We start from the raw sequence: 20,075 nt of genomic DNA, 5'->3' as shown, positions 1-20,075 counted from the left end.
AATCCTCTGCAAGGGCAATGCAGGCCATTCCCAGGGATAGAGAGGCACTTCTCTACGCATCTCCTGAACATGTTGGCATCCCACACGGTGCATGGCAAGCTGCTCGAGCTGTCGATCTATCCCAGGCCACCAGAAAAAGTTTCAAGTCAACGCTTTCATTTTGACCATGCCACTTCAGCTCTCAACTTGGATGATACAACAACTCTCAATCCCCACATAAGGCAACCTCCATCCAGGGCAAGTTCATCCCAGCGCTGGTAAAAGTTACTGCTGCATATTCCAGCCATGTAGACCCAAGACAGAGTGGGATCTTTTCTGATTTCCCTTTGGATCATCTCTGCCATAATAGGGACATCAAGAGGAGTGTCCACTTTTGCCAATTTTTCAGGTATTTCCTTTTCCAAGGGTAAAGAGACAATCCATCCTCATTTCTTTGATTAGTTGTCCTCTTGAATCTAATCTTGTAATTGTGTCCTCTAGGAAACAGAGCCCATCTCTGCATTCATGCTGCCGCTGATAGTGGATCACCCTTCTGTGGATTGAAAATGGACACCGGTGATTGATGGTCAGTAATGAGGATAAACTCTCCCGGACAGGTACATGTTGAAACATTATACACACCAAACCAGACTCAGGGCCTCTCTGTCAATCTGTGCATATTTTTTCTCCGCAGTGGTAGGGAATGTAATGCAAAGGCTATGGGGCGTTCACTTCCATCACTCGTTACATGTGACACGACTTCACCTACACCACAGGTAAGCTTTGCTGAATGATGTGTGAGTACAGTGTCTGACATCACCATTTCTGTTACCTTTTGGAAAGCCATCTCATGCTGCTTAGGTAGTTGCTCTCCATGTCCTGTGCCACATCGGGCGACAACCTTGCCACATCTTTAGCATTTGTCTGTGTTTGTTTTGAGTTTTGCAATGCCATCTTTGAGCACTGATGTAGCATCATCCAGTGCCTTTCTTAATTCACTTTTGGTTGACTCCATTACAGGGGACGTAGCATTCAAATAGTGGAAATACCTCCAATCAAAGTTGTCTCAGCCAATTACAGCCCACAGTGCCAGCCCTCCTGTTTTTACCACATACAAGCCCAACATAGCTTGTTGGTTGTTGTATTTCACCGTTACAAAAGTCATTCCCACAGGAGTTATCTTTTCTCCAGTGTAAGTTCTTAGTTGGACATCTGTGGGCTTCAGTTCAGTATCTTTGAAATGCCATTCAAACTCATTCAAACTCGACTAAAACAGCTGAGCCAGTGTCCAATTCCATTTTAGTCAATTTGCCACTCACTTTTAGAGTAAGCCATACTACGTCTCCTGTTAATTTCACATTGTAAATCTGTGTCACTCTCAGCATTATCAAGTTTTTCATCAACAGCATGCAGATTAGTGCTCTTTTGAAAATGCAACTTGGTTTTATTTTTTTTTTTCTTTTCCTTGTGCAGTGCATTTATTTTTGGCTGCCCAACATGCTCTTTGTAAAGTATATGTCCTACTTTATTGCATTTTCTTTAAGATTCACCTTTAAACCTGCATTGGTCTCTGTATGTGAACTTCTACCACAATGGTAACATGATTTGTTCAGCCTGATAATCCTCTGTCAAGATGCTGCAATTTTTTTCACACTAACTTTCATTCCTGACTGCAATTCAAATGTGCCTTTGCCTGTTTCCATTGATACAGTTATTTCAACTGCTCTTTTAAACGTGACTTGTGCTTCAGTTATCAGCTGTTTTCAATTCTTTCTTTTAAGATGCCACAAACTAAACAATCACTCATTGAGCTCATCACTGACTGACACTTGTCATCTCAGACAATTTCTTCAATTCAGCCATGTAAGCTGAAATGGACTCCCCTTCTTTTTGATTCTACCTATAAAACCTAAATTGTTCTGCAATCATCAATGGTCTCAGTTCTGAATGTTCCTACATCATGTTCACAATAGCAGCAAAGCTCATTTTGGCTAGTTTGGTTAGAAGAGTTAATCTTCTAAGCAAACTACATGCTTTTTCACCCATTGCACTCAGCAACACTGACAGTCATCTTCCATCGGCTATTTCATTTGCTTCAAAATATTGCTCAATTTGTTCAGTATAGATCATCCAGTTATCTGTTGTGCAATTGAGCATGTCTATCTTTCTGAAGTAGCCAGCTATTCTGTTTTTTTTATATTTAATATTATCACCTGGTATTCACTGTTTATGGACCTGTGGTGGTATGCATTACTTGTTAATTTCATCCATTTTCTGCTTTTTTTTAATTCCGAAGAAAAATGTGCTGCACTGCAACATGTGGGTAGTTGTCTCAGATTTGTTTTAAAACTTTCTTGTTGCCACTGTTAAGTTTTTCCTCAATGAAAACCAACTATTAACACTTACATCCACAGTGATAAAGTGCTTTGAGAGGCTGGTGATGAAACATACGAAGTCCTACCAGAAAAGTGGCTAGGATCCACTCCAATTTGCCTACTGGAACAAAGGTTCACAGCAGATGCCATCTCATTGGCTCTTCACACAATGCTGGAACATCTGGACAGCAAAAATACATATCCAGGTGCTTTTTATCGACTATAGCCCAGCATTCAATACCATCATCCACTGAATACTAATCAGTAAGGTTCAAGACCAAGGCTTCAATGTCTCCTTGTGCAGATTAGGCATTTTTTAAGTACTGTACTTCCAACGTTTCCAAATTTTGTGCCTTCAGATATTTTGGAGAGTTTGTTTGCATTAAACCCTTTTCAAAAAGGGCTTATATCAAAACTTTATAATATAATTATGAAGATACATTCAGAGCCCCTTTATAAGACCAAAAATGATTGGGAAAGAGAGCTTAATCTTATTATTTCTATTGAGAATTGGGATAGAATTCTTCAATTAGTTAATACATCTTCGATATGTGCCAAACATTCATTAATACAATTCAAGGTCGTACATAGGGCACATATGTCCAAGGATAAATTAGCTCATTTTTATCCTTATATAAATCCTATTTGTGATAGATGTCAATTTGAAACCGCGTCTTTAACTCAAACAAAGAATTCTTAATTTAACAATATATTTACAATATTACTGAAATATTACATACACTAAACCAGCAGCCTTCCCTTTCTCTCATGGTCTTCTGTCTTCTCCTGTCAGATTCCTTCTTCTTCAGTTCTTTACCTCTTTCACCTATCATCAAGTCCTCACATCACTCTCTTTCATGAGCCCCTCCTCTTCACCCAACTTCCCCCTCAACTGGTCTCACTGATCACCTGCTAACTTGGGTTCTTCTCCTTCCCCCACCTTCTCATTATGGTTTCTGCCCCCTTCTTTCCCAGTCCTAGTGAAGGGTCTGACTGGTCATTTTCCACCATCGATGCTGCCTGACCTGCTGAGTTCCTCCAGCATTTTGAGTGTGAATGGAGGCAAATGGACACTCATGCAGGAGACCGAGCAATTCAGAGCCTGCTCCAACTCTCTATCCTGCAACAACATTGGAGCAGAACCATCATGGCTGTAAACTCGGTCCCCTCTCTCTCCCAACCAACCTGCCTAGTAACGGGCAGGATGAAGCCCCGTCCCCACTAGAATAAATAAATGCTATGATTACTTACAATTCTTCACTCTTTCTTTTAACTTTAACTCCTTTCTGAGCAATTTCTTAATTTTCAGACTTTTCTTTATCCAGCAGCCAAAATAGATGCGAAGGCAATAGAATTGGGTTAACACTGTCCTGAGGTGCTTTCACAGCAGTCACATTGCAATGCTCCCGTGAACAATTTTACCGTATGCGTTCTTTCAACTGTGCTGGTGCGACCACTTTTTGATCAAGGCAAAAGTTATTAGCGGATGGGAACTTGGAGAACAGTCAGGGGGACAACTTGTTATCATTACATTATTTGTTTAACCGCATGTACAATGTCCTGTGTATGTTACCCAAAATGGCCTCTTTGGTTTGTTACAAGTAGGAATGCTTCTTTGTCAGATAAGTGTTTCTCTCGCCGTTGTTTCACTTTAGAATGGCTGATATGGTAATTGTATTCATTTGTTAATCAATGGGGAATGTTATTGTGTCTTGTGATGCTGGGAACTTGGGGGAGGGGTTTTCACGGGTTTTTGGTGGGAGGAAGAGGCCGAGGAAGGTGGACGTGTGCTGGACTGCTCGTAAGACCACCGGGGTGGTCCCAGGTGCAACGGCCAGATGGGTCGATTGGTTCGTTGATTGAGCTCCAACGAGTGCAGTAAACAGACTGAACTTTGATAAGTGGCGCCTTTTGTTTTTTCCTTGTATATATATATTGTATTGCCTACTACTCTTTTAATTTTAGTAAACTCTTTAAAGTGTATTTCATAACGGTATTTGTTGTGGGTTTGATACTGTTGGCGGGCGCGAGGCATAAAACTCGATTCTCACAGCACCTGCGTGTACGGGAGGTGGGTTGGTGAGTGGCTGGATCTCCTTATTCCCCTAGACATAAACCAGCCTGTTGGGTAAATGTTACACACAAAGCAAATTTTCATGCTTCTGCTGGAAGCCAGTAACACAAAGTTCAAGGTGAGAGAGCTCTGAGAGTTGGAATTGCTCACTTGTGTGGAATGTTTTTCCTGTTACATTATTGGCAGCTTGCATGATCAAAGACCTGAAAAATCAATGCAGCTTCTCCATGCACTGACAGTCTGTGACGCACCATTTTCTGTTCTTATTTCAGATCTCCAGGAGCTACAGTACCTCTGCTTATGCATAACCTGCATTCTTTCTTCCCAGCAGGCCTTAATGAATAGAAATGCCCTCCCAATCTCCCTTTCCTTCTTTAAGTTTTTGGCCACAATTCATAAAGATTGCTTCCATGGCATCACTTCTTGTGAGGCTCTGCACTGGCAAAGCCCATCGGAATATTTGAATATTATAATTTGATTATCAGAATTTCACAACTGTTATTTATTATGGAAACAGACCAATCAATATGCAATTTTACAGCTATCGAGTTCTGTCCGTGTAAACCACCCAGAAAATTTTCACTCACCATCTTGAAGCATACTATTTAACATTCTTCTCCTGAAGCAACAATATAATTGTTTTTAAATGGCATGACAGATTCCACTTACCTCAGATTTATATGTCTCCGATGTCAGTAATACCACAAGCATACATTTTCGCCTCTTTCCCGGAAGGTTTATAATTCCTTTGCTGATGATATTTTGCCAGTGGTATTAAGTGGGCATTAGTAATTGAAGGAAAGAGATCACACATACAAGCCAGGATGACATTTGCTGTTATTGCCCTCCTCAGACATGCTGTTGAAGTAACTTCAATGGTTGTTCCAATGCATGTGTAGATTATAATTAAAAGGACTAGAATTTACATCGTGCATTTCCATGGAAGTGTCTTCAAAGCACAGGACTGCAAGAGGCTGAGAGCTTCGTGAACTCAGCCAATTCCCTCACAGGCACAACCCTCCCCACCAACTGGGACATCTCCAGGAGACAGTGCCTGAAGAAGGCGGCATCCACCATTAATGACTCTCACTATCCAAACTATGCCCTCCGCGTTTCTACCATCTGGGAGGAGGGGCAGGTGGAGCTTGAAGACCCACACTCAATGTTTTAAGAACAGTTTCTTCCCCTCTACTTACCATATTTCTGAATGGTTCATGAAGCAATGAACACTACCTCATTATTCATCTTTTGCGGTATTTATTTATTTTGTAATTTGTAGTAACTTTAATGTCTTGCATTATACTGCTGCTGCAAAACAAAATAATTTATGACATGTCAGTGATGATAAACCTGATTCAGTGTGGATTCTGAGAATTATAAATCTGACCATCCTTTGGTGAAAGTTTTTTTTCGAATTCCCTTTTTGGATCTTATTATAATTATCTTAAATCTGTTTCCTCAGATAGTTGTTTTTCTAATTAATATGAATTATAAACGTGTTGGTTGGGCTGAGACCACCAGAAGGCACTACCCACTTAGCTGAAGATTGATTGAGGTTCTTTGGTTAACCACCAGATGGAGAAGCTGACTCCAAAAATAAGCACATACAGCGACTGCTTCATAAAGAAGTTCCATTTCCATAAACTGGAATGTATTAAAGGGGGAACAACGAATTTCAGCATGTTCTTGCTTCTCCAATTCATGTGCACCTCCACCTCAGATGCAAGTCTGAATACATCAACTTGTCTCCCATAATCAAACTACAACTGTTCACTGCTTTAAATTGTTCCTTCTTGTCCTTATTAACCCAACACATCCAACCACGACAACCTCCTCTAACAGTTCTCCTCCATTGTCTCTTGATCACCTGGACAACTTCATGAATTCAAAAGTTAGCTAATAGGCTCTGATTTATCATTTGCCTTGTTAGAAGCCTTTAGTAAGAGAAGGCTATGTGACATTAAACTGGGGACTGAATGATATCTCTACAAACCCCAACCTGCTCAACTCTCTGTACCACTGGCTCTTCCTTATCTTTGGCAACCACAGCTGATTTAACCTATCCCTTGTGTAGTATCACAGGAGACTAAATGGACAGGGGAAAATGTGTCATATGTTATTTATGCCTCGAATCAGTGCACCTTGATTTGGGTTTTCTCTTGGTTGGTTTGCTATTGATAGTGTTGTGTACTCCAGTGAGTCGGAGGAAAAGGGAGAAGTTATCCTTGGAAGATCAGTGTAGTCTGTAGGATGGGATTAAATTTCTTTAGCCAGACGATGGTGAATTTGTGGAATTTGTTGCCACGTGCAGCTGTGGAGGCCAGGTCATTGAGTGTATTTAAGGCAGAGATTGATAGGTTCTTGATTGGACACGGCATCAAAGGTTACGGGGGGGAAGGACAGAAAATGGGGTTGAGGAGAAGGAAAAAAGGATCAGCCCTGATTGAATGGCGGAGCAGACTCGATGGGTCAAATGGCCAAATTCTGATCCTCTGTCTTATGGTCTTGTTTATATTGACTCTTAACTGGAGTCTGCTCCAGCTGGCAATTTTTTTCCACTAAACTTAAGCACCGATTTTTGACTTTCTACCTTCATGCAAGTATTTTCAAGATCGATAATCTTATTTTGTGTTTACGTATTTGGACATTTGAACCACAAAAACCACATTGCATTACTGATAGTGGGATAATTCAATAGTTCCACTTAATATCAGAAAATGTAATCTATCTACAACCTGAAATTCTTACTCTCCACAGACATCCTCGAAACAGAAGAAAACCCTCCAAAGAGTGAATGACAGAAAAAAAGATGAAAGAATTGGAACAGGAACTGTCAGAGAACTGAAAAATAATAAAGCAGTTGATAGTACGGTTATGTAGTGTGACATAGATGGAAATTGCAATCTATTCTATGTTTATTCCACAATTTATGAAGAAAAACAAAAAACAATAATTCATCTAATTAAATCCTGATGAAGAGTCTCGGCCTTAAATGTTGACTTTTTACTCTTTTCCATAGACACTGCCTGACCTACTGGAATGTATTAAAAGGGGAACAATGAATTTTAGTATTTTGTGTGTGTTACTCTGGATTTCCAGCATTGGTAGGCTTCTTTGTGTTTGTGATTGATTTAATTGTTATGAGTGATGAACCAACCTGATGGTCAATGGGGTGCAGAGTTAACCATTCCCAACCCCCCTCCTGAGAACTACGAACTATTGCTGCTGCTTTGCTGCTCATGAGAGAGAGAGATGAAACACAGGCAAGAACATCTGCTATAGACAAGAGGGGGAGAGAGACTGTTGATTTACTGTATTTTGACTCTTCCTGGATTATTTACCTTCCACTACAAGGACTTTACTTTGCTCGTTAACATTCCTCAGGAGATAGCAGGAGTGGCCTGATTTGATAGACACGGTCATTCAGAGTTGATGGATAGCTGAGACCCCGTGAGTGGGGATAAAAGACAGGTCTGGAGAGACACCCTTCAGACACACCAGTGGACACTGACTGAGTGTTGGGAACCCACAGAAAGGTGGGGGCTTCGGAGACGGAACCAGGAGATCAGTCAGTAAAGCTCACAGTGTTACAGCAGGGCCAGTGGGGACTTGTGTGTGTGTCCACTCATGCCAGAGTGATGAGTCCACCACAGACGAATGGTCTAGCTGAAGAACAGAGGGGTCATAACTGAATGACCACAACGATACGAGGGATTAAGAAAGCAACGGAATGCTTGCCTGCCGCAGCTGTTGCTGTTACCTCTCGCTCGCTCTCGCTCTCTCTCCAACGATTTCAATACAACAACCATAACCACCTCAGCATTTATGAACTGAACTCTATACTTTCCTATGACAATTCATTTACCCCTAGACATCGATATAGCTTGTTTATTGTTGCTTATTATTATTATTATTATTAGGTTTATTTCTGCTAACTTGTTTTATATGTATATTTGCATTTTTGATATTGTATTGTGTAGTTTACTAATAAACACCTTTAGTTTGGTACCACCAGACTCCAACGGATTCTTCTTTCTCTGCTGGTCAGGCACCCAGTTACGGGGTACTTAACATAATTAACTCATATTCTGATTCGTACTACAGAGGCAAATGAATCACTGAAAAAAAACAGCTAACACATTAATGAACTCAGTAATTAAAGGATGAACTTTCTAAATAAATAATGCTACTTTCTCTTCTGATGCACAGGATGGAATGATTTTGCAGGCATATATTTAACTTAATAACCTTGAACTGTTTCGACAGATGCAGAGGCACAGAGGTGGTTGACTTTGAACAACATCTTCAGTTCAGGGACAATAAATGCTGGTATTGTTAGAGGCATTCACATCCTATGAAAAAATCAATAAGCGAAAATCTACATCCATCAAGCTGCAAGTAAATTCTTTGATTCAGACAACTGAAGCCATTAATATTTTGCAAAGATCAGGCTAAGTCAAGTTCACAAGCAAATTAAGCTGCAGGTACAATAAAAACCTACTTGCAGCAGTATTACAGGTGCATAGATTCAGGCAACAAACAGAACATTAATCATGTATAAATTATAGAAGACACTAAGGCAGAAAAAATTATGCAAAACAACACATTAATGCAAAAAAACAATCAGGTTGCAAAGTATTGTGTGAAATTTTAAAATGCCAGCAGCTTCTTCCCCTCTGATTTCTGAATGGACATTGAACACTATCTCACTACTTTTTTATTTCTACTTTTAGCACTACTTATTGAATGTAACTATTTAATATTTATATACTTACTGTAATTCACTTTTTTCTATTATTATGTATTGCATTGTACTGCTGTCGCAAATGGACAGTAAGTTTCACAACACACAACATAAGCCTGATTCTGATTCTGAGATTGAAACTTTTCTGAAAGGAGGAAACAGGGTAATCCTGCACAGATGCAGTCTAAGCAGCTTCTTTATATGCACGAGATTCTGCAAATGCTGGAAATCCTGAGCAATATAGACACAATGCTGAAGGAACTTGGCATGTCAGGCAGCATCTGTGGAGGTCAACATTTCAGAACAAGATCCTTAACAGGACTGGAAAGGAAGGGGGAAGCAGCCAGAATAAGAAGGGAATGAGAACAAGCTGGCAGATGATAGGTGAGACCAGGTCAGGGAGGTGGTGGGTGGGTGGGGAAGGGGAGATGGAGTAAGAAGCTAGGAGTGATAGGTGGAAAAGTAAAGATTCAAAGTATGTATTATACAACCCTGCTATTCGTCTTTCCACAGATAGCCTCTAAACAAAGAAATACTACAGAACCCCTTCAAGAAAACAAATACTTAACGTGCAAAAAAAAGAACAAATCACGCAGATGGTTAAAAAAAAACAAGAAAAAAAATCAGTCTATAAAACATCAAACCACATTGAAACAGTCAAGGAATGTTCAATTTAGTTAATTTCAGTTCAATTTAACACTGAGTCGTTCACAGACTGCAGAGCCACTCTGCCCTGATCAAAAACGTACAAAGGAGAGAAATAATCAGAAACCACAGGCACATAGGCACATGTAACATGAACTGTAAAGTCCAACTCACACATGGTGTCAATTAAACTTTGTCCAAGACCCACGACTCCAGCCTGGTGATGGGAAGATGAAGAAAAGAAGGGAAGGGGTGAGAGAGTAACCAGAATGGGGAATAGAAGAAGAGAGGAGGGAAAGGGGAGAAATCACCAGGCCAGAGAAATCGATGCTCATGCAGGTATCTGTGGTGATATCACGTGCAATGATGTGTAAGAACGTGATTGGAGAGAGCTCAGAGCATGCGCAGAAATGAGAGAATGATCGAGAAGCTTGTGTGTTAAACATGGCTGCTGTTTGCTGTTAAATGAAAGTTTTAATTTTTCCAGAATATGTTTCTTCCTGAGTAACCCATGGTACAAAGAACACAATGTGGTGTCAAAAGTTGGTCTGGAAGAATAATATGTTTCGCTAACACGGGAGAAGTGAAGATAATCGGGAAAAAAGAGCGCAAACTTCTTTGTTGTTTGCTAACAGCTTTAAAAATGGAAATTTTGCAACCCCCATCAATGCTTCAGCTGACTGGAAACGTGGCTGAAAACTGGAAGATTCAAACAGCATTTTGAAATTTATTTATTGGCTATTGGAGCAGAAAATAAAACAGAAAAAGCAAAAGCAGTGATCCTACTCCATGTGATTGAGGTATATAACCATTTTACTTTTGAGAATGGAGATAATTTAAATCTAGAAGTGATCATCGACAAATTTGAAGCATTTTGTATACCGAAGCGCAATGTGACGTAAGAGTGATGCAAATTTTATACTTGTAAGTAGAGAGTTGGTCAAACGATTGATCAATTTGTTATGGAGTTGAGAAACTGCAGTAAAACATGCAAGTTTGCAGAACTGACAGACTCTCTCATTAAAGACAGAATTGTTTGTGGCATTCTGGATAATGGTCTGAGAGAACCAGGTGTAAATTTGGGAAAAGCTTTGATTCTCTGCAAAGCTTCTGCGTCCGTAAAGTAGCAGGCAAAAGAGCTTTTTATTGAGAACTACAGCATACACGTTGTGAATAACTGCGAACATGTTAGAAAAAATAATGAAATGGCAACAAAACTGACAGAGAACATGATGTCATCTGAAAGAAAAAATCTTTGTGACCGCTGTGGGTGGAAGCACTGACCTAAAATGCATCCAATGTATTGGAAAGTGTGCAACGACTGTGGTAAGAGTAATCATTTTTCATGCTGTTACAGGGAATAAAACATGTAAATGCAGTGCTTGAAAATGAACATGAGGAGTTTTATATCAATGTGCTTTGTGAAAATAAGAATGACTGGACTATTCCATTGCAAGTGAACCAAAACAATATTCTGTTTAAACTGGATACTGGAGCGCAAGTAAATATTCTTGCAGAGTCTGAGTTTAATGCATTAAAGGCAAGACCAAAGTTACATCAGACAAATATAAAAGTAACTGGGTATTCAGGTGCAGACATTCCAGTTAAAGGAACATACGTGGCAAAAGTATCACATAAAAATGTTGTGCACACACTTTCATTTGTGGTCGTGTCAAAGAAGGTACAGTCAATAATGGGTAGATCTGCCTGTGACAGACTGAATTTGGTGAAAAGAGACTTAGTCTTGGACAGTGACACAGAGTCAGAATACAGTGACTTGATGAAAGAGTATGAGGATTTGTTCAAAGGGCTTGGTTGTCTTCCAGGAGAGCATACGATTAAAATTGACACAACAGTGCCACCCGTAGTTCACTCATGTAGAAAAGTACCTTTTGCATTACGCCATCAACTGAAAACAGAGCTGAAGCGACAGAACGTTGCATTATAGTCAACAGAAGGTGATGTACCTCGACTGCAGGTCCAGCTCAAGGAGGCAAATGCTGACATGGAGAATATAAAAGCAGTAGCTGCAGTGTCTCAGACGACCAAACAGGAGGCAATTGATGATGTGAAAAAGCAATGGCAGGAGGAGATTGCTTCAATGCAAGCGATAATGAAAGAGACACTGAGAGAATATGAGATTCAGTTTCATCACCGTCTAGAGCAAGAATGCTCACTGTGGGCACAGTGTAAGGAAGCAGTGGAATGTGAGTTGACTGATCTAAGGAGACGTTTATCTGAAGGACAAGGTGATGAAGTAAGGATGCAAGACAAAATGAACACATGGACACAGAAAGCTACGGTACTTGAAGAAGTACAACCCAGATCATACATGGTCCAAACAGAAGAAGGAGCAGTGTTAAGAAGTAATCACAAAGATCTCAAGAAAGAGCAAACTTCAGAGTTTCCATTAACTGATGCAGACCAGACAAAACATGGAAATAACAATGCAACACAAGAATTATGTGAACCACTGAGAAGGTCTACTCGTGTTCGTAAACCCCCAGGGAGACTGATAGAGACATGTTCAATTATGCATTTGCTTTGGTTAATGTTGCTAATTTTTCTTTTTAAGAGAAGGAAGATGTGGTGATATTACGTGTAATGACGTGTAAGAACATGATTGGAGAGAGTTCAGAGCATGCACAGAAATGAGAGAATGATCGAGAAGCTTGTGTGTTAAACATAGTTGCTGATTACTTTTAAATAAAAGTTTTAATTCGTCCAGAATATGGTTTGTTCTTAGTAACCCATGGTACCTACAAAGAACACAACAGTACCTAGAAAATAATTGGGCAATGATGATATCACTGGAAAAAGCACAAAGAGGTTAGCCGTGTCCCTTGATTCTGCTGGTGCAGACAAGTAGAAAGGAGGAGAAGCCACATAGTCTCTTCTGTCCATGGGCAGAGCAACAAATGAAGTATTGGCATCAGTTTGTTACTGCCACTTGCATTGAAGTATGGTGAAAAAAATTTTCTTTGCATGCCACCCTGGTGATCGAGTCATATGTAAGTACATCATGTTATCAGAAAGCAAAATATGCCACTACAGAGAAAGTGCAGAACAGGTAAATGCAAGGGCAACATTGAGGAAGATTGAGAGGTCAAGAATTCACCTTTAGAAGATGAGAGGTACATTCAGGAATCTGTTAACAGCAGGATAGAACCTGTCTTTGAATCTGGTGGTACATGCTTTCACTAGGCAGAGCACTTGCCGACCCAAACAATCCAGGTAGGATGCTTTCTACTGTGCATCTATAAACATTGGTAAGCATTACTGGGGACCAGCCAAATTACCAGCATGTAAACGATTTATCAGGAACTTTGTACTTAGGACTTACAGTACGTGTGCAATGTACTGTAAGAAAAAGAATGCAATGATCTCTGTCAAATTATAAAGACCTCTCCATTGCTCTTCAATTACTGACTGACGTCTCACTACCCACACCCTCAGTAGTTATGAGATTGTCCTCCTTGTTTTCCTTGCTACTGAACCAGGGTGGATAACGTCACTAACCTCAACACTGAACTAACTCCACAACCTACAAACTCACTTTAAAGGACTCTACAACTCATGTTCTCGGTATTATTTACTTAATTATTTTTATTATTTGCATGACTTGCCTTACTTTGCATATTGTTTGTTTGTTAGTCTTTGTTATTTAGATTTTAATAAATTCTACAGTAGTTACTTTCCATTAAATGCCTCCAAGAAAATGAATCTCGAGGTAAAACATGTTGACATATACACTGTACTCCAGTTAATTAAGACACGTCGGAACCAGTACATTTGTCCAATTAAATGGTTGCCTCAATTAGCCTATGTTTCATGGAAATAGTTAAAAAAGTATAAAAAAAGACAAACTACAATTTAACTGAGTAACAAATTATATATCTAAATGAAATACAGAACAAATTAGAAAACTACCAATACTACTACAGTACTATAAAACTCTGTAAGTTCTAATAGTTATCGGAGGGATAAATCCAGTGTATGTGGCCGTGTTATTTTGATTGGCTGTAAATGACCAAAACCAGTGCAGACACCTCACATTGATAATGGACAGCCTTCACACTATGATTTTCACAATTTCATCTTCAAAACCTTTGCTTTCAATGTAACATTCTAAAAGATTGTCAATGCTTCCAAATTCTTCATAGCTTCTAACTTGTTGAAGAAGTGAAATAATTTCATTTTCATGCCCAGGTGTTTCTAACATCTCCAAGCCTGAATGCTTGAAACTGCAGTGAGCAAAACGGTTCTGAATTGTCTCACAGCTTATTTCTTGTCAACTACTGTACCAGAGATAAACTTCACTGCTTTTTGAACAGAAATACACACAACTGATGCTATTTAAAAACTCTTTGCTTTAAGCACAGCGTCGTGTCTAGTAGCCACATGTGTGCACGCGACTGATGCTAGTTAGAAACTGTTTGGCTACAGTTTCCTACCCTAATTAAGCTCCATAGTGGAAGCTAAGGAAGGGAATCTCAGCTATTTTTGAAATTAGTTTCTGTTCTTTAAAAGCTTTCCCAAATAAGTGGCAACTCTATTTAACCAATAGCCCAATTATTTGAATCCACTGTACATTCTTTGATAATTTACTTTCAACTTTGAACTGGCTACAATGTCCACACCAGGTTTCAAACATGCATCCCTATTACAGTGAGTTAGAATGTTTAATTTGGGAAAGTATATGAACAGAAAAGATATAGAGCATGAGTTCCCAACCTGTTTTATACCTTGGACCTCTTCCAATTACTGAGGGGTCCATGAACCCCAGGTTGGGAACCTCTGGTTTAGAGGGATATGGACCGAATGCAGGCAAATTGGACTGGCTTGGAGAACCATCTGAATCAGCATGGGCAAGGTGGGCTGTCAGGCCTGTTTCCACATTGTATAATAGAACATAAAACATAGAAATCTACAGTGCATTACAGGCCCTTTGGCCCACAATATTGTGCTGACCATGTAACCTACTCTGGAGACTGCCTAGAGTTACCCTACCACACAGCTCTCTATTTTTCTAAGCTCCGTGTACCTATCTAAGAGTCCCTTAAAATACCTTATTGTGTCCGCCTCCACCACCGTCACCGGCAGTGCATTCCACGCACTCAGCACTGCCTGTGTAAAAAACTTACCCCTGACATCTCCTCTGTACCCACTTCCAAACACCTTAAAACTATCTCCCATTGTGTTAGCCATTTCAGCCCTAGGAAAAAAAAACATTGGCTATCCACATGATCAATGCCTTTCATCATCTTTTTCACCTCTATCAGGTCACCTTTCATTGTCTGTCACTCCAAGAACAAAAAGCTGAGTTTATGCAACCTATTCTCATAAGGCATGCTCTCCAATCCAGGCAACATCCTTGTAAATCTCCTCTGTTCTCTTTCTGTAGTATCCACATCCTTCCTGTAGTGAGGTGACCAGAACTGAACACAGTACTCCAAGTGGGGTCTGACCAGGTCTTAAAAAGTTGTGACATTACCTCATGGCTTTTAAACTCAGTCCTACAATGTTATGACTCTATGTCATTGATCATGTCGTCATGTTCTGTGGTTGTGACAGAGACTCCTGGATGGTTTGTTGCCTCCCGGGTGCCAGGGTCAGGGATGACTCTGATCACGTGCACAGTATTCTGAGATGGGAGGGTGATCAGCCAGATGTCATGGTATATAGTATTGGTATACTGGTACCAATGACATAGGTAGAAAGAGTCAGGAGGTCCTGAAGAGCGAGTACAGAGAGCTTGGTAGGAAGTTGAAAAACAGGACATCGAGGGTAGTAACCTCCGGATTGCTGCCTGTGCCACGTGCCAGTGAGGGTAAGAGTTCGATGCTCTGGCAGATGAACATGTGGCTGAGAAACTGGTGTAGGGGGCAGGGTTTCAGATTTCTAGATCATTGGGACCTCTCCTGGGGCAGGTGGGATCTGTACAAGAGAGATGGGTTACACCTGAACTGCAAGGGGACCAATATACTTGCAGGGAGGCTTGCTAGTGTTATTGAGGAGGGTTTAAACTAGATATGCAGGGGGAAGGGAAGCAGAGTGCCAGAGTAGATAGTGGAACGGGTAAAAATAAATGATGTTAGTAATTCATGCAAAGTCACAAATAGTAAAATTGTGTGTGGTGGTAATAATCTTCTGAGGTGTGTATATTTCAATGCGAGGAGTATTGTGGGAAAGGCAGACGAGCTGAGGGCCTGGATTGACACATGGAATTATGACATCATAGCCATTACTGAAACTTGGCTACAGGAGGGGCAGGACTGGCAGCTCAATGTTCCAGGGTTCCGATGTTTCAGATGTGATAGAGGCAGAGGGATGAAGGGTGGGGGGGGGGGGTGGCTTTGCTAGTCAGGGAAAATATTACAGCAGTCCTTCGGCAGGAAATATCAGGGGGCTTGTCTACTGAGGCCATATGGGTGGAGCTGAGAAACAAGAAAGGTATGACCACTTTAATAGGGTTGTAATATAGACCACCCAATAGTCAGCAAGAATTGAAGGAACAAATCTGCAGAGAGGTAACAGACAACTGCAGGAGACAGGAAGCTGTGATTGTAGGGGATTTTAATTTTCCACACATTGATTGGGACTCCCATACTGTTAAAGGTCTAGATGGGTTAGAGTTTGTGAAATGTGTTCAGGAAAGTTTTCTAAATCAATATATAGATATACCAACTAGAGAGAATGCAATATTAGATCTCCGATTAGGAAACAAGTTAGGACAAGTGACAGAAGTGTGTATAGGGGGAACACTTTGGGTCTAGTGATCATAACAGCATTAGTTTCAACTTGGTCATGGATAAAGATAGATCTAGTCCTCAGGTTGAAGTTCTAAACTGGAAAAAGGCCAAATTTGAAGAAATGAGAAAGGAATTAAAAAGCATAGATTGGGACAAGTTGCTCTCTGGCAAGGAGGTGATTGGTAAGTGGGAGGACTTCGAAGGAGAAATTTTGAGAGTGCAGAGTTTGTATGTTCCTATCAGGGTTAAAGGCAAAGTGAATAAGAATAAGGAACCTTGGTTCTCAAGGGATATTGGAACTCTGATAAAGAAGAAGAGGGAGATGTATAACATGTATAGGCAACAGGGAGGAAATAAGATGCTTGAGGAGTATAAAAAGAGTAAGAAAATACTTAAGAAAGAAATCAGGAGGGCTAAAAGAAGACATGAGGTTGATTTGGCAGTCAGGGTGAAGGATAATCCTAAGGGCTTCTACAGGTATGTTAAGAGCAAAAGGATAGTGAGGGATAAAATTGGTCCTCTTGAAGATCAGAGTGGTCGGCTATGTATAGAACCAAAAGAAATGGGGGAGATATTAAATGGGTTTTTTGCATCTGTATTTACTAAGGAAACTGGAATGGAGTCTATGGAAACAAGGCAAACAAGTAGGGAGGTCATGGAACTTATACAGATTAAAGAGGAGGAGGTGCTTGCTGTCTTGAGGCAAATCAAGGTAGATAAATCCCCAGGACCTGACAGGGTGTTCCCTCGGACCTTGAAGGAGACTAGTGCTGAAATTGCAGGGGCCCTGGTCCCTGCAATTTCATGTCGATATGAAATTGTCGATATCCACGAGTCAGGTGCCAGAGGATTGGAGGATAGCTCATGTAGTTCCGTTGTTTAAAAAAGGCTCAAAAGGTAAGCCGGGAAATTATAGGCCGGTAAATTTGACATCGGTAGTAGATAAATTATTGGAAGGAATACTAAGAGATAGGATCTACAAGTATTTGGATAGACAGGGACTTATTAGAAAAAGTCAGCATGGCTTTGTGCGTGGTAGGTCATGTTTAACCAATCTATTAGAGTTTTTCGAGGAAGTTACCAGAAAAGTGGATGAAGGGAAGGCAGTGGATGTTGTATACATGGACTTTAGTAAGGCCTTTGACAAGGTCCCGCATGGGAGGTTAGTTAGGAAGTTTCAGTCGCTAGGTATACATGGAGAGGTAGTAAATTGGATTAGACATTGGCTCAATGGGAGAAGCCAGAGAGTGGTAGTGGATGATTGCTACTCTGAGTGGAGGCCTGTGACTAGTGGTGTGCCACAGGGATCAGTGCTGGGTCCATTATTATTTGTCATCTATATCAATGATCTGGATGATAATGTGGCAAATTGGATCAGCAAATTTGCTGATGATACAGAGATTGGAGGTGCAGTGGACAGTGAGAAAGGTTTTGAAAGCTTGCAGAGGGATTTGGACCAGATGGAGAAATGGGCTGAAAAATGGCAGATGAAGTTTAATGCGGACAAGTGTGAGGTATTGCACTTCGGAAGGTCAAACCAAGGTAGAGCATACAAGATAAATGGTAGGACACTGAGGAGTGCAGTAGAACAGAGGGATCTGGGAATACTGATACATAATTCCCTAAAAGCGGCATCACAGGTAGATAGGGTCGTAAAGAGAGCTTTTGGTACATTGGCCTTTATAAATCAAAGTATTGAGTATAAGTCAATTGTCTCTGGTTGCTCCTGCCCCACTAAACTCATTTCTGCCTATCTCGACTCTGTTTTATCTCCCCTTGTTCAATCCCTTCCCACCTATGTCCATGATACTTCCCATGCTTTACACCTCTTCAAAGATTTCAAGTTCCCTGGCCCCCACTGCCTCATTTTCACCATGGACGTCCAGTCCCTATATACCTCTATCCCCCACCAGAAAGGTCTCCAAGCTCTCCGTTTCTTCCTGGATTCCAGACCCAGCCAGTCACCCTCTACCACCACTCTTCGCCGCCTTGCGGAATTAGTCCTCATCCTTAACAATTTCTCCTTTGGCTCCTCCCACTTCCTCCAGACTAAAGGTGTAGCCATGGGTACCCGCATGGGTCCTAGCTATGCCTGCCTTTCTGTCGGCCATGTGGAGCAATCTATGTTCCAAGCCTACACCGGTATCTGTCCTCCTCTTTTCTTGCGTTATATCGACGACTGCATCGGCGCTGCTTCCTGCACACATGCTGAGCTCGTCGACTTCATTAACTTCGCCTCCAACTTTCACCCCGCCCTCAAATTCACCTGGTCTATTTCCGACACCTCCCTCCCCTTTCTAGATCTTTCTGTTTCTATCTCTGGAGACAGCCTATCCACCGACATCTACTACAAACCTGCTAACTCCCACAGCTACCTAGACTATTCCTCCTCCCGCCCTGTCTCCTGCAAAAATGTTATCCCTTTCTCTCAATTCCTCCGCCTCCACCGCATCTGCTCTCAGGATGAGGCCTTTCATTCCAGGACAAAGGAGTTGTCCTCCTTTTTTAAAGAAAGGGGCTTCCCTTCGTCCACTATCAACTCTGCCCTCCATCGCGTCTCCCGTATTTCACGCACTTCTGCGCTCACCCCATCCCCCCGCCAGCCCACCAGGGATAGAGTCCCCCTGGTCCTCACCTATCACCCTACCAGCCTACAGGTCCAACATATAATCCTTCGTAACTTCCGCCACCTCCTACGTGATCCCACCACCAACCACATCTTCCCCTCCCCCCCCACTCTCGGCTTTCCGCAGGGATCTCTCCCTACGCGACTCCCTTGTCCATTTATCCCCCCGATCCCTCCCCACTGACCTCCCTCCGGGCACTTATCCCTGCAAACGGAAGAAGTGCTACACCTGCCCCCACACTTCTTCCTCACCACCATCCTAGGCCCCAGACAGTCCTTTCAGGTGAGACACCACTTCACCTGCGAGTCAACTGGGGTGATATACTGTATCTGGTGCTCCCGATGTGGCCACTTATACATTGGGGAGACCCGCCGCAGACTGGGAGACCGTTTCGCCGAACACCGGCGTTCAGTCCTCCAGCAGTGGCGGGATCTCCCTGTGGCCACACACTTCAATTCCACAGACCACTCCCACTCCAATATGTCTGTCCATGGCCTCCTCTACTGTCAAGACGAGGCCACACACAGGTCGATGGAGCAATACCTTATCTCCCGCCTAGGTAGCCTCCTTCCTTCCGGCATGAACATTCAACTCACAGACCTCCGTTGATACCCCTGCCCCCCCCAACCCCCATCCCTATATATTATTTTAGTCTGGTTCTCTTTCTCTCTCTTTTCCCCCCCTCACTATAATCTCCCCCAGCCCTACCTTTCTTTCTCTTTTATTTCCCATAATTCTCCACCTTCCCCCTAGCCCATTTCCCTCCAGCCTATCACTTCCCAGCTCTCTACTTTATCCCTCTCCCCACTTCTTATCCCTCCTCGACCATCCCATGTTACCTCACTCCTGATGAAGGGTTTCGGCCAGAAACTTCGTTAT

The 20,075-nt window shown here is 41.6% G+C and overlaps 1 long non-coding RNA gene across 1 annotated transcript; it reads right to left on the bottom strand.

Annotated features, from left to right (window-relative positions):
* Positions 1–509: 509 nt before the first annotated feature.
* On the bottom strand, positions 510–12,948 carry LOC132407328 (uncharacterized). Its single transcript, XR_009516450.1, has 3 exons — positions 12,936–12,948; positions 5,625–5,736; positions 510–532 (listed from the first exon to the last, which is right to left on the bottom strand). It is a non-coding gene; the product is annotated as an uncharacterized LOC132407328 (long non-coding RNA).
* Positions 12,949–20,075: the final 7,127 nt, after the last annotated feature.

Source organism: Hypanus sabinus, chromosome 18 (genome assembly GCF_030144855.1).
Source record: "Hypanus sabinus isolate sHypSab1 chromosome 18, sHypSab1.hap1, whole genome shotgun sequence".
NCBI classification, from domain to species: Eukaryota; Metazoa; Chordata; class Chondrichthyes; order Myliobatiformes; family Dasyatidae; genus Hypanus; species Hypanus sabinus.
Note: the sequence above shows the minus strand (reverse complement) of the source record. Positions and strands in the feature narration are given on the sequence as shown.